General features: G+C 32.8%; 1 protein-coding gene across 6 annotated transcripts in view; it reads left to right on the top strand.

The window, feature by feature from the left end:
- Ttc19 (tetratricopeptide repeat domain 19) overlaps positions 1-14,999 on the top strand; it is a 157,103-nt gene extending 142,104 nt beyond the window's left edge. For all 6 annotated transcript variants that reach the window (XR_016141794.1, XR_016141796.1, XR_016141795.1 and 3 more), the window contains one exon: positions 12,420-14,999. The gene's annotated coding sequence lies outside the window, so the exon portion shown is untranslated. The remainder of the gene's footprint in view (positions 1-12,419) is intronic.
- Positions 15,000-15,275: the final 276 nt, after the last annotated feature.

Here is a 15,275-nt window from a genome sequence, read left to right as displayed (position 1 = left end):
AAATGTAGACAATTTCAAAGGGAGTAACGATTGTTACTAACGATTGTTAGTAACGATTGATTACTATTCTGATTTTCAGGAATTATCTAAGTCATAATACAGTTTTCACTAAATAGGCTTAGGTTAACATGGGAAAATAATGCCTTCTTTAATTTCCCCTGCATTTTGAAGTACCTAAACATACCGATATTCTTGTCAAACAAAGTAGCCAAGTGGTACATGATAATGGTAATTCTTATTTTCGGCACAAGCGCCAGTTTCCAGTCTTACAAGTGTTCCATATCTCTATGGCTACCGTCGCCTGTTATCACAGAGGCGTTCGACACGCTTCAAAAACGGTAGATAATGTACCATTTGCTTTTAAGTATATTTTTCAGGAATTATTCGTTAGGGTTTTACGTTGAAATCGATTTTCAAAGCCAAAAATTGTCATTTGCATTGTTGTATGAAGCGACAAAAACAAAATGATTTATTGCTTTTTCATCATTTCTAAAGAGTAGGCTACTAATTTTTCACAATCATTCGAAAACAGAGAAATTTTGAGAAGAAAATATTTCACAAATATGTTAACTTGTGCAGCATACTCCTCCGTTTGTGATAAACTAAATCTTTTTAGGAGCTTAAAAGTTTCAGGCGTCATGCAGTCTGCGTAACAGATGTCAAGGTTACAATTTGTGCAGCGCTGTCACAGCTTCAACTAATGACTTTATACACTATCTGATAAAACTCTTTAGTAGAATTGATCTGATAAAACTCTTTAGTAGAATTGATCTATTGAATTCTGCCACTTTATGTTCCTTCCGGTTTTTCTGGTAGGTAATTCTACTTCTACTGGTCATTACACTCTTTCTTTGTCAGGAGATTTACGCAATTAATTAAACCTGTATTATAAAACCAGCGTGTCTTGTTTCGAGTTTTAACGGACAAGTTTTTTGATGACTTGATAGGTGATTTGAATAAAAGGAATTCAAATATTTCGTCTAGCAGGAGATAACTTAATTTACTTAGACAATGAACGATATTAATTAGTGATTGATTGTATCGGTGGAGAAAAAAAGGGATTAAACTGATTAACAGTTAAGGTAACCCCAAAGGAGCTGTTAACTGAGGTAATTTGTTATAAATTTGAAAAATACCTAACGACGAATCGGAAATGGTTGATTAACATTTGCAAAAAAAAGGGGTAGTGGGATTTGCGAATTGGAGGAGATGGGGTTGTTATGCACTGTATAATACACAAGTGATGTTTTGGAGAGTATTGTCAATTTAAATAGGATCTAACGTTCCCCGGGGGGTTTAGTTAAATTGGGTTGAGTTGCACGAAGGTTCAGTAGTACGAGAGTTCAGTAGCACGGGGGTTCAGTTGTACAGGGTTTCGGTTATACTGGGGTTCAGTTACATGGAGGGATTCGGTTGAACGAGGGGGGATGCTTGTCTGTATTTTGTGTTAAATAAGTAGTTTTTGTATCTTTTAAAAAAGCTTTAAGGGGTTTAAGAGACTCAGTTGCCTGATTCCGTGTGGTTTTTATTTACTTGGTGGTCGTCAAACATGAAATTTTTTTGTTAAATAAGTAGTTTTTTTATCTTTTAAAAGGGCTTTACGGGGTTTGAGAGACTCACTTGCCTTATTCTGTGTGGTTTTTCTTAACTTGGCGGTCATTAAAAACGAAATTTTTGTGTTAAATAAGTAGTTTTTGTATCTTTTAAAAGATATTTTCGGGGTTTGTGTGACTCAGTTGCCTGATTACGTGTGGTTTTTCTTTACCTGGTGGTCATTAAAAACGAAATTTTTTTGTTAAATAAGTAGTTTTTCTATCTTTTAAAAGAGCTTTAAGGGGTTTGAGAGACTCAGTTGCGTGTTTCCGTGTGGTTTTTCTTTACTTATTGGTCAATTAAAACAAAATTTTTTTTTTGAATAAGTATTTTTTTTTTCTTTTAAAATAGCTTTAAGGGGATTGAGAGACTCAGTTGCCTGATTCCGTGAGTTTTTTGTTTAATTAGTGGTATTTAAAAACGAAATTTATGTATGTGTCTGTATGGGCGTTTTTTGTCTCTTTGGGCTGTGTGTGTGTCTCTTTGGGCTTTGTGTGTCTCTTCGAACTGTGTGTATGTGTCTTTGGGCTGTGTGTGTCTCTTTATGCTGTATGTCTCTTTTGGCAGTTTGAATCTTTATGGTCTGTGTGTGCCTCTTTTGGCTGTTTGTGTCTCTTCGGGCTTTGTCTCTCTCTGTTGGATGTGTGCGTCTCTTGTCTCTGTGGGCAGCGTATCTTTTTGAGTTGTTTGAGTATTTGTGGTCAGGTGGCGTGTCTCTTTTATATGATTGAATATGTTTGATCGGTGTGTGTATATTTGGGCTGTGTATGTATCTTTGTTCTCTGTTTGGTTCTTTTTGATTTTTGCGTCTCTTTGGACTGTGTGTCTCTTTGGACTGTTTGAGTCTTTTTGATCTGTTTGTGTCTCTTTGGGGTGTTTGAGTCTTTTTTGGGCTGTGTTTGTCTCTTTGGGCTTCTGTCTCTTTGGGCTGTTTGTGTTTCTTTGGTCTATGTGTGTCTCTTTGGGCTGTTTGAGTCATTTTGGTCTGTGTGTATTTCTTTTGGCTGTTTGTGTCTCTTAGGGGTCGTGTGTGCCTCTTTTGGCTATGTGTGTCTCTTTGGGGAGTTTGAATCTTTTTGTCTGTATGTGTCTGTATGGGCGTTTTTTTTTTTTCTGTGTGTGTTTCTTTGGGCGTTGTGCATCTCTTTGGGCTGTGTGTCTCGTTTGACTGTTTGAGTCTTTTTGATCTGTTTGTGTCTCTTTGAGCTGTTTGAGTCTTTTTTGGGCTGTGTTTTGTCTCTTTGGGCTTCTGTCTCTTTGGGCTGTTTGTGTTTCTTTGGGCTATGTGTGTCTCTTTGGGCTGTTTGAGTCATTTTGGTCTGTGTGTGTCTCTTTAGGCTCTATGTCTCTTTGGGCAGTTTGAATCTTTTTTTTCTTTTTGTGTGTCTTTTTGATGTTTGTGTCTCTTAGAGGCCATGTGTGTCTCTTTGGGCAATGTGTCTCTTTGGAGGGTTTGAATCTTTTTGATATGTATGTCTCTGTATGGGCGTTTTTTTTTGTATCTTTGTGGGTTTTTTGTTTCTGATTTGGCTTTGTTTTTCTCATAGGACTTTGTTTTTTTCTTTTTATGCTGTTTGTGTGTCTTTTGGCTGTGTGTGTCTCTTTAGGCGGTATGTCTCTTTGGGCAATTTGAATCTTTATGGTCTGTGTGTGTCTCTTTTGGCTGTTTGTGTCGTTTTGGGCTTTGTGTCTCTCTGTTGGATGTGTGCTTCTCTTTGGGCCGTGTACGTCTCTTTGAGCTGTATGTGTCTCTTTGGGCTGTGGGTGTCTCTTTGTGATGTGTGTATCTCTTTAGGTTGTGTGTGTCTCGTTGGTCTGTGTGTCTTTTTGGGGTGTCTGAGTCTTTTTGGTCTATGTTTGTCTCTTTGGGCTGTTTGTGTCTCTTTGGGCTGTGTATGTTTCTTTGGGCTTTGTGTGTCTCTTTGAGCTATGTGTCAATACGTTTAAGCAATAAATATCTTTAAGCTTAACCTGTCTTTATTCTTTAGAATAGTTCTATTGTAAGCAAGTAACAAACTCTTTCCTGAAGTCACCTCTTGGATACACAATGCAGAAACTTCATTTAAGAAACTATGAAAAAACTGTAAGTAAGTAACAAATTCTTTCTTGTGGTCACCTCTTGGATACACAATACAGAAATTTCATTCAGGAAATTATGAAAAAATTGTAAGTAAATAGCAAATTCTTTCTTGAATTCACCAGCTGGATAAACAAAAAGACATTTCTTTCAAGTAATTATAACAAAATTCTAAGTAAGTAACAAACTACTTTTCGTAGTTAATTCATAGATACATAATGAAGAAATCTCATTTAAGAAATTATGAAAAAATTGGAAGCAAATAACAGACTCTTTCATGAACTCACCTCGTGGATATGAAAAATTGTAAGTAAGTAGCAAATTCTTTCTTGAATTCACCTGCTGGATAAACAAAAAAGACATTTCGTTCAAGAAACTATGACAAAATTCCAAGTAAGTAACAAACTCTTTATTGTTTTCATGACCTAGATACACAATGTAGAAATTTAATTCAAGAAATTATGAAAAAATTCTCAGCAAGTAACAAATTCTTTCTTGAATTCACTTGTTGAATAAACAAAAAGACATTCTTTTTGAATTCACCTGCTGGATAAACAAAAAAAAATACATTTCGTTCAAGAAACTATAACAAAATTCCATGTAAGTAACAAACTCTTTATTGTTTTCATGACTTAGATACACGATGTAGAAATTTAATTCAAGAAATTATGAAAAAATTTTCAGCAAGTAACAATTTCTTTCTTGAAGTCAACTTTTGTTCAAGAAATTATGACAAAATTCTAAGCAAGTAACAATTTCTATCTTGAAGTCAACTCTTGAATAAACAATACGGGAATTTCATTCAAAAAACTATGAAAAAATTGTAACTAAGTAGCAAATTCTTTCTTGAATTCTTGAACTTGTTGAATAAACAAAAAGACATTTCATTCAAGAAATTATGACAAAATTCTAAGTAAGTAACAAACTCTTTATTGTTTTCACGAGTTAGATATACGATGTAGAAATAAAATTAAAGAAATAATGAAAAAATACTCAGTCTAAGTAGCAAAATCTTTCTTGAATTCACCTGTTGGATAAACAAAAAGACATTTTGTTCAAGAAATTATGACCAAATTCTAAGTAAGTAACAAACTCTTTATTGTTTTCACGAGTTAGATAAACGATGTAGAAATTAATTTCAAGAAATTATGAAAAAATTCTCAGTAAGTAACCATTTCTTTCTTGAAGTCAACTCTTTGATACACAGTACGGAAATTTCATTAAAGAAATTATGAAAATATTTGTAAGTAAGTAACAAACTCTTTATTGATTTCACCTCTTGGATATACAGTACAGATACTTCATTCAAGAAATTATGAAAAAATCGCAAGTAAGTAACTTTTTTTTCTCTTTATCACAAACAATTTTCACTTAGCTCCATGATGTAGAAATTTAATTCAAGAAATTATGAAAAAATTCTCAGTAAGTAACAATTTCTTTCTTGAAGTCAACTCTTAGATACACAATACGAAAATTTCATTCAAGAAATTATGAAAGTATTTGTAAGTAAGTAACAATCTCTGTATTGATTTCACCTCTTGAATATACAGTACAGATACTTCATTCAAGAAACGTGATTAAACACGTTTTGAAACTACATGCTATTTGCATGCCTTTCCTTGGCACCTTTCCAACTGAGCGGGGACTCCCCACTGCTTCCTACACATTGAAAAAAGTGAGCAGTACGAAAACTCCACGTTTTCAACCAGACTGGTTTTTTTGTTTTTTTAGACAACACGAGAGACATGCAAAGTCTACATAACTTTATTTAATTTTTTAAAATTCAAGAAATTATGAAAAAATTCTCAGCAAGTAACAATTTCTTTCTTGAAGTCAACTCATGTGTAGAAATTTAATTCAATAAATTATAAAAAAATTCTCAGTAAGTAACAATTTCTTTCTTGAAGACAACTCTTGGATAAACAATACAGGAATTTCATTCAAGAAATTATGAAAAAATTGTAACTAAGTAGCAAATTCTTTCTTGAATTCACTTCTTGAATAAACAAAAAGATATTTCATTCAAGAAATTATGACAAAATTCTAAGTAAGTAACAAACTCTTTATTGTTTTCACGAGTTAGATATACGATGTAGAAATTAAATTCAAGAAATTATGAAAAAATTGTAACTAAGTAGTAAATTCTTTCTTGAATTCACCTGTTGGATAAACAAAAGACATTTCGTTCAAGAAATTACGACAAAATTCTAAGTAAGTAACAAACTCTTTATTGTTTTCACGAGTTAAATAAATGATTTAGAAATTAATTTCAAGAAATAATGAAAAAATTCTCAGTAAGTAACCATTTCTTTCTTGAAGTCAACTCTTGGATAAACAGTACGGAAATTTCATTCAAGAAATTATGAACATATTTGTAAGTAAGTAAAAAACTCTTTATTGATTCCACCTCTTGGATATACAGTACAGATACTTTATTCAAGAAAATATGAAAAAATCGCAAGTAAGTAAGTAACTTTTTTTTTCTCTGTCAACTTTTAGATACACAATACGGAAATTAAATTCAAGAAATTATGAAAGTATTTGTAAGTAAGTAACAATCTCTTTATTGATTTCACCTCTTGAATATATAGTACAGATACTTCATTCAAGAAATGTGTTTAAACACGTTTTGAAACTACATGCTATTTGCATGCCTTTCCTTGGCACCTTTCCAAATGAACGGGGATCCCCCACTGCTTCCTACACACTGCAAAAAAGTGAGCACTACGAAAACTCCACGTTTTCAACCAGACTGGTTTTTAGACAACACACCCACAGAGATGACACAGAGTCATAGTGAGAGAGATATCCAAAAGTTGGGTTGATCTAGGTTCACTTAGAGTGGCGCGCCACTCTAAGTGAACCTAGATCAACCCAACTTTTTGATATCTCTCTCACTATGACTCTGTGTCATCTCTGTGGGTGTTTTGTCTAAAAAACCAGTCTGGTTGAAAACGTGGAGTTTTCGTACTGCTCACTTTTTGCAATGTGTAGGAAGCAGTGGGGGATCCCCGTTCATTTGGAAAGGTGCCAAGGAAAGGCATGCAAATAGCATGTAGTTTCAAAACGTGTTTAATCACATTTCTTGAATGAAGTATCTGTACTATATATTCAAGAGCTGAAATCAATAAAGAGATTGTTACTTACTTACAAATACTTTCATAATTTCTTGAATTTAATTTCCGTATTGTGTATCTAAGAGTTGACAGAGAAAAAAAGTTACTTACTTACTTGAGTTTTTTTCATAATTTCTTGAATGAAGTATCTGTACTGTATATCCAAGAGGTGGAATCAATAAAGAAGTTTGTTACTTACTTACAAATATTTTCATAATTTCTTGAATGAAATTTCCGTACTGTGTATCCAAGAGTTGACTTCAAGAAAGAAATGGTTACTTACTGAGAATTTTTTCATTATTTCTTGAAATTAATTTCTACATCGTATATCTAACTCGCGAAAACAATAAAGAGCTTGTTACTTACTTAGAATTTTGTCATAATTTCTTTAACGAAATGTCTTTTGTTTATCCAACAGGTGAATTCATGAAAGAATTTGCTACTTAGTTACAATTTTTCCATAATTTCTTGAATTTAATTTCTACATCGTATATCTAACTCGTGAAAACAATAAAGAGTTTGTTACTTACTTAGAATTTTGTCATAATTTCTTGAATGAAATGTCTTTTTGTTTATTCAACAAGTGAATTCAAGAAAGAATTTGCTACTTAGTTACAATTTTTTAATAATTTCTTGAATGAAATTCCCGTATTGTTTATCCAAGAGTTGAATTCAAGAAAGAAATTGTTACTTACTGAGAATTTTTTCATAATTTCTTGAATTAAATTTCTACACATGAGTTGACTTCAAGAAAGAAATTTTTACTTGCTGAGAATTTTTTTCATAATTTATTGAATTTTAAAAAATTAAATAAAGTTATGTCGACTTTGCATGTCTCTCTCGACTTTGCATGTCTCTCGTGTTGTCTAAAAAAACAAAAAACCCAGTCTGGTTGAAAACGTGGAGTTTTCGTACTGCTCACTTTTTGCAATGTGTAGGAAGCAGTGGGGAATCCCCGCTCATTTGGAAAGGTGCCAAGGAAAGGCATGCAAATAGCATGTAGTTTCAAAACGTGTTTAATCACGTTTTTTGAATGAAGTATCTGTAGTGTATATTCAAGAGGTGAAATCAATAAAGAGATTGTTACTTACTTACAAATACTTTCATAATTTCTTGAATGAAATTACCATATTGTGTATCTAAGAGTTGACTTCAAGAAAGAAATTTTTACTTACTGAGAATTTTTTCATAATTTCTTGAATTAAATTTCTACATCATGTATCTAAGTGAAAATTGTTTGTGATAAAGAGAAAAAAAGTTACTTCCTTGCGATTTTTTTCATAATTTCTTTAATTAAGTATCTGTAATGTATATCCAAGAGGTGGAATCAATAAAGAATTTTTTACTTACTTACAAATATTTTAATCATTTCTTGAATGAAATTTTCGTACTGTGTATCAAACAGTTGACTTCAAGAAAGAAATGGTTACTTACTGAGAATTTTTTAATAATTTATTTAAATTAATTTCTACATCTTTTATCTAACTCGTGAAAACAATAAAGAGTTTGTTACTTACTTAGAATTTTGTCATAATTTCTTGAACGAAATGTCTTTTTGTTTATCCAACAGGTGAATTCAAGAAAGAATTTGCTACTTAGACTGAGAATTTTTTCATAATTTCTTGAATTTAATTTCTACGTCGTATATCTAACTTGTGAAAACAATAAAGAGTTTGATACTTACTTAGAATTTTGTCATAATTTCTTGAATGGAATATCTTTTTGTTTATTCAACAAGTGAATTCAAGAAAGAATTTGCTACTTAGTTACAATTTTTTCATAATTTCTTGAATGAAATTCCGGTATTGTGTATTTAAGAGTTGACTTCAAGAAAGAAATTGTTACTTACTGAGAATTTTTTCATAATTTCTTGAATTAAATTTCTACACAAGAGTTGACTTCAAGAAAGAAATTGTTACTTGCTGAGAATTTTTCATAATTTCTTGAATTAAATTTCTACATCGTGTATCTAAGTCATGAAAACAATAAAGAGTTTGTTACTTACTTGGAATTTTGTCATAGTTTCTTGAACGAAATGTCTTTTTTGTTTGTCCAGCAGGTGAATTCAAGAAGGAATTTGCTACTTACTAACAATTTTTTCATATACAAAAGGTAAGTTCATGAAAGAGTTTGCTATTTGCTTACAATTTTTTCATAATTTCTTAAATGAGTTTTTTGTATTGTGTATCCATGATGTAACTACAAAAAAGAGTTTGTCGCTTACTTAGAATTTTGTCATAATTTCTTGAACGAAATGTCTTTTTGTTTATCCAGCTGGTGAATTCAAGAAAGAATTTGCTATTAACTTACAATTTTTTCATAATTTCCTTAATGAAATTTCTGTATTGTGTATCCAAGAGGTGAACTCAAGAAAGAATTTGTTACTTACTTACAATTTTTTCATAGTTTCTTAAATGAAGTTTCTGCATTGTGTATCCAAGAGATGACTTCAGGAAAGAGTTTGTTACTTGCTTACAATAGAACTATTCTAAAGAATAAAGATGGGTTAAGCTTAAAGATATTTATTGCTTAAACGTATTGACACATAGCTCAAAGAGACACACAAAGCCCAAAGAAACATACACAGCCCAAAGAGACACAAACAGCCCAAAGAGACAAACATAGACCAAAAAGACTCAGACACCCCAAAAAGACACACAGTCCAACTAGACACACACAACATAAATAGATACATAGATCACAAAGAGACATCATACAGCTCAAAGATAGACACCCAGCTAAAAGAGAAGTACACGCCACAAAGAGAAGCACACATCAAACAGAGAGACAAAAAGCCTAAATCGACACAAACATCCCAAAGAGACCCACACAGACCTAAAAGATTCAAATTACCCAAAGATATACACAGCCTAAAGAGACACACACAGCCAAAAGATACACATACAGGATAAAGAGAAATACACACAGTCCTAACACAAACAAAAACCCAAAATAGAAACAAACACAGCAAAAAAATAAAAAAACAACGCCCATACAGACAAATACATACCAAAAAGATTCAAAACCTACACAGAGACACACATTGCAAAAATACACCAACATTACATATAAGATCCCCACAAACCAAATAAATACACAGACCGACCACACCGAATCAAACTGCCCAAAGAGACATACAGCCTAAAGAGACACACACAGATCAAAATGACTCAAACAGCCCAAAGAAACACAAACAGCCCAAAGAGACAGAAGCCCAAAGAGACAAACACAGCCCAAAAAAAGAAACAAACAGCCCAAAGAGACAAAAACATATAAAAAAGAATCAAACAGTCCAACGAGACACACAGCCCAAAGAGACGCAAAAACCCCAAACAAACACACACAGACCAAAAAAAAACGCCCATACAGACACATACAGACCAAAAGATTCAAACGCCCCAAAGAGACAAACATATCCCAAAGAGGTGCACATGGCCCCTAAGAGACACAAACAGCCAAAAGAAAGACACACAGACCAAAATGACTCAAACTGCCCAAAGAGACACACAAAGCACAAAGAAACACAAACAGCCCAAAGAGACAGAAGCCCAAAGAGAAAAAAACAGCACAAAAAAGACTCAAACACCACAAAGAGAAACAAACAGATCAAAAACACTCAAACAGTAAACCGAGACACACAGTCCAAAAAAGACGCACAAAGCCCAAAGAAACACACACAGCCCAAAGAGACACACACAGCCCAAATAGACAAACACAGATCAAAAAGATTCAAACAGCTCACAGAGACCCGCAAACAGACCAAAAATACTCAAACAGCTCAAAGAGACACACGGCCCAAAGAGACAAGAGACGCACACATCCAATAGAGAGACACAAAGCCCGAAGAGACACAAATAGCCAAAAGAGGGACACACAGACCATAAAGATTCAAACTGCCCAAGGAGACATACAGCCTAAAGAGACACACAGCCCAAAGAGACATACACACAGTTCGAAGAGACACACAAATCCCAAAGAGACACACACACAGCCCAAAGAGACAAAAAACGCCCATACAGACACATACATAAATTTCGTTTTTAACGACCACCAAGTAAACAAAAACCACACGGAATCAGGCAACTGAGTCTCTCAAACCCCTTAAAGCTCTTTTAAAAGATACAAAAACTACTTAATTAACACAAAAATTTCGTTTTAAAAGACCACTAAGTAAAGAAAAACCACACGGAAACAGGCAACTGAGTCTCTCAAACCCCTTAAAGCTCTTTTAAAAGATACAAAAACTACTTATTTAACATAAAAATTTCGTTTTTAATGACCACCAGGTAAAGAAAAACCACACGGAATCAGGCAACTGAGTCTCTCACACCCCGTAAAGCTATTTTAAAAGATACAAAAACTACTTATTTAACACAAAAATTTCGTTTTTAATGACCGCCAAGTTAAGAAAAACCACACAGAATAAGGCAAGTGAGTCTCTCAAACCCCGTAAAGCCCCTTTTAAAAGATATAAAAACTACTTATTTAACACAAAAATTTCTTGTTTGACGACCACCAAGTAAAGAACAACCACACGGAATCATGCAACTGAATCTCTTACACCCCTTACAGCTTTTTTAAAAGATACAAAAACTACTTATTTAACACAAAATACAGACAAGCATCCCCCCTCGTTCAACCGAATCCCTCCATGTAACTGAACCCCTGTATAACCGAAACCCTGTACAACTGAACCCCCGTGCTACTGAACTCTCGTACTACTGAACCTTCGTGCAACTCAACCCAATTTAACTAAACCCCCCGGGGAACGTTAGATCCTATTTAAATTGACAATACTCTCCAAAACATCACTTGTGTATTATACAGTGCATAACCACCCCATCTCCTCCAATTCGCAGATCCCATTACCCCTTTTTTTTTGCAAATGTTAATCAACCATTTCCGATTCGTCGTTAGGTATTTTTCAAATTTATAACAAATTACCTCAGTTAACAGCTCCTTTGGGGTTACCTTAACTGTTAATCAGTTTAATCCCTTTTTTTCTCCACCGATACAATCAATCACTAATTAATATCGTTCATTGTCTAAGTAAATTAAGTTATCTCCTGCTAGACAAAATATTTGAATTCCTTTTATTCAAATCACCTATCAAGTCATCAAAAAACTTGTCCGTTAAAACTCGAAACAAGACACGCTGGTTTTATAATATAGGTTTAATTAATTGCGTAAATCTCCTGACAAAGAAAGAGTGTAATGACCAGTAGAAGTAGAATTACCTACCAGAAAAACCGGAAGGAACATAAAGTGGCAGAATTCAATAGATCAATTCTACTCTCTTTGATCATCTTTAATGTATTAAAGCAACGACAAATAGTATACTAAACTAATTATAAGTAGTTTAGTAAACTTTTGGTAATTATTATTAAGACATAACTATTTTACGCAAAAGAGAATACGCCGTGGTGCATCTGGATGGTGTGCAGCTTATGAAAATATGGTTGGAGAATACTACCTCCACCTTCTTCTAATGCCACTCTACTGAAACGTCTCCTTTTTTATTTTACTTTATTCAGTACGACATCAAAACTCTTGTGTTAAAGGAAAAAAAATCTGAGGCTACCGTATGAAACGAACTCAACTTTGGATCCAGACTTATTTTTCATGTTTTACAGATCCTCAGTCATCCAGTGAAGGATGTCAAAACTACAAATATCTTGGTTGAAGTCAAGACTAGTCACCAGAATATCAGAATATGAAGACTAGAACATTGCCTGGAAGAACAGTGGAATACACAGACTAGACAGCTTGAAGTTGTTTCACGAAACGTATATTTTTTTACCTCTTTTTTAGTTGGTTGTTTTTCTCATTTCTCTCAATATCTTAGATTTTAGTTTTAAGTACAGTGCTGAAGTTGAGCTCCAAATTCAGAATAAACTTCACAAATTAGCTTCATGCTTTCTTGCACAAGAGAGTGGGAACAACGTTAAGAAGAACACTAAAATACACTATTCAGATAGCTTAAAGTTATTTTATGAAGTTTATTATATTCTACCTCCTTTTTAATTTGTTGTTTTTCTTGCTTCTTTCTACTCCTTAAATTAGTTTGTGTTCACAGATTAGCTTCTTGTCTTATTGTAATAGTGAAACAGGAAAAAGCCACAAAGGAAACTGAAATACACAGCAAGAAATTATTCGACGAAATTATTTTTATTCTACCTCTTTGTTTAGTTAGTGCTTATTTCTTTCTATTGCTTAGAATGTTAGTTTTTATTTTGAAATTCAGTGGCGTAGCCAGATTCATCTTGTCGATAAAGAACATCAGCTATAAAATAACTAGTAAAATAGGCTTGTCTCTTTAGTATTCATGCTTGGCTTACCACATCCAAGAATCTTTCCAACTATGAAGTCTTTAGAAAATAACATTTCTTATTGAAAAAGAAAAGAATATTTATCCTCGGGAAAATTGAACGAATGATGTTAGAAGGTATATTTAAAAACTTAGTTTCAAACCTTTTATTTTCAAACCAAAAACTAATTCGTTAATTGTGGGAAGGTTCTTTATTTTCATCAGCCCCTTTCCTAGCTACGCCATATTTTGAATGAGATACACAGCATTGTTGTTCCTACCCTATATATCACTGCCTTTATTTAGTTGATTGCCATTCTGTTGATGATTATCATGAACGAGGCGAACCGAGTAATTTTAGTGCAAAATTAGTTGTAGGTGGTGTTTTATTTCTAGTTTGAATTTTTTTTCCGAGTTTGTCGCTACCAATTTTAGAAATTTTATCGGTTTTATTTTTCTTTTAACTCCATTGCTTATTTGCATAATCCAAACTCGTTCTATCTCAAATTATTAATTTTTATCAGATTATTCCTCACCTTTTTCAAATTCTTTTTAACCTAAATTTGTTTTCTAAGCTGTGTCAAGTTTTGGAAGCTTTTGTAAAATTGCGTATTTCATTAGTGCATATTTTCCCTCTTAAAATCTACTAATCATCAAATTAGCTTTCTCATTGCTCTTGACCGTATATAGCACCCTTTATTATTCCTATTTAGTCGACTGTATTCTTATGAAAAATGTGTGTTGTTATTAAATCATGGTAATGTATCCACTTTGTCAAATTGCAAGTCGAAGTGAGCTATTCTAACATAAAAATTTACTATTTTAATTTATAAACCTCTATCACAATTGAATCGCTATTTGTAGCGGTAAAAGAGTAAATACTTCGCCAAAAGAAAAGTATAGTCCCTTGTTATGATGAACAATTTACTGAATTCATCAAATATTTTCTGGGTCTAAGTTTAAAATAAATAAAAAACTTGGAAGGCTTACATGCAAAACACTTTTTGGAACTAGAGTTTCTAGTGATGCATTTGAATCGAAATCTTTCTGTATATAAAAAGATAATATAAAAAAGAAGCATAGATCGTACATTCAAAGTAGCATAAAACGCCTTTAAATTATGGTGGCACTTTGACAAGTGAAACATTACCAGATGTAAGATTGTATTTCGTATGTTATGGATGTGTCTGTTTTTTTTCGTCGCTGGGTCTTAATTAATATAAACGGATGTTATTGCGATTAATTGTTCCATCAGTAATTTTTTAGTGTTGTCCATGAACTTTTATTAATGTGTGATGCAACGTCACAGTTTAAAAATTTCTAAAATATGGCTTTAAATGTTAATTGAAACTATGTTGGCCTATTTCCTAAAAGGGGATTAAATTGTTTTTTGCGTGAATGTTGGAATTTAAAGTAGTATTTGGTTTATTAAAGGGCTTTTAACCATTTTTAAAGGGCGATGAAAAATCCCGGTGACTAATTAGACTGCCACAACTGCGCCATTTTCTGGCTAACTGCCATGATATTTAAGGGCCAGCGGCATTTAGAAGTTTTAGTGCTTTAAATGTTTATAGCTAGTGCTTGTGTTATGTGCTGTAAAGTGTTTTCAAATTTTATTACATCCTTTTTAAAGTGTCCATAAAATCCCAAACGGTTAATTTGATAATTTACTCCCGATATTCAAATCTGACTCGTCCCAAATAAAATCATCAATTCATTTCTAGACATTTCTAAATGATTATTTGCTAAAATCAGAGATTCTTTACTGTGTATGTATTTTTGTAATATGTAGCAACCTGTAAGTTAAATGTCGGATAAGGAGTGAGTTAACTTGAAAGTGTTTTCTGCCTCTAAATCTGTTCCTGATGTTCAAATTTGACTGTTCTCAATAAAATCATCTTTGTTTCATGTCTTGATCTTTTTAGGTATGCACATACTGGACTAAATTATATATTTATTGCTGTGTTTGTTTAACAATCTGCAGATCACCATTTAATTTGGAAGACGGAGCAAAAATTGTGCTGTTTGGGAATCCAGCTGGGGTAAAACAATATGACTTATAGGAGTTAGCATCATAGAAAGAATAGCGTTATCCAGTTGAACGAGAAAAGTAGAAACGAGCAAAAATTAAGGTTTAATTTATTAACTTTTCTTTATGCTTCTGAATTCAAAAAAGATCTTT

The sequence above is a fragment of the Artemia sp. Qi Xiang Cuo genome, chromosome 5, assembly GCF_049724085.1.
Source record: "Artemia sp. Qi Xiang Cuo chromosome 5, ASM4972408v1, whole genome shotgun sequence".
NCBI lineage: Eukaryota > Metazoa > Arthropoda > Branchiopoda > Anostraca > Artemiidae > Artemia > Artemia sp. Qi Xiang Cuo.
Note: the sequence above shows the minus strand (reverse complement) of the source record. Positions and strands in the feature narration are given on the sequence as shown.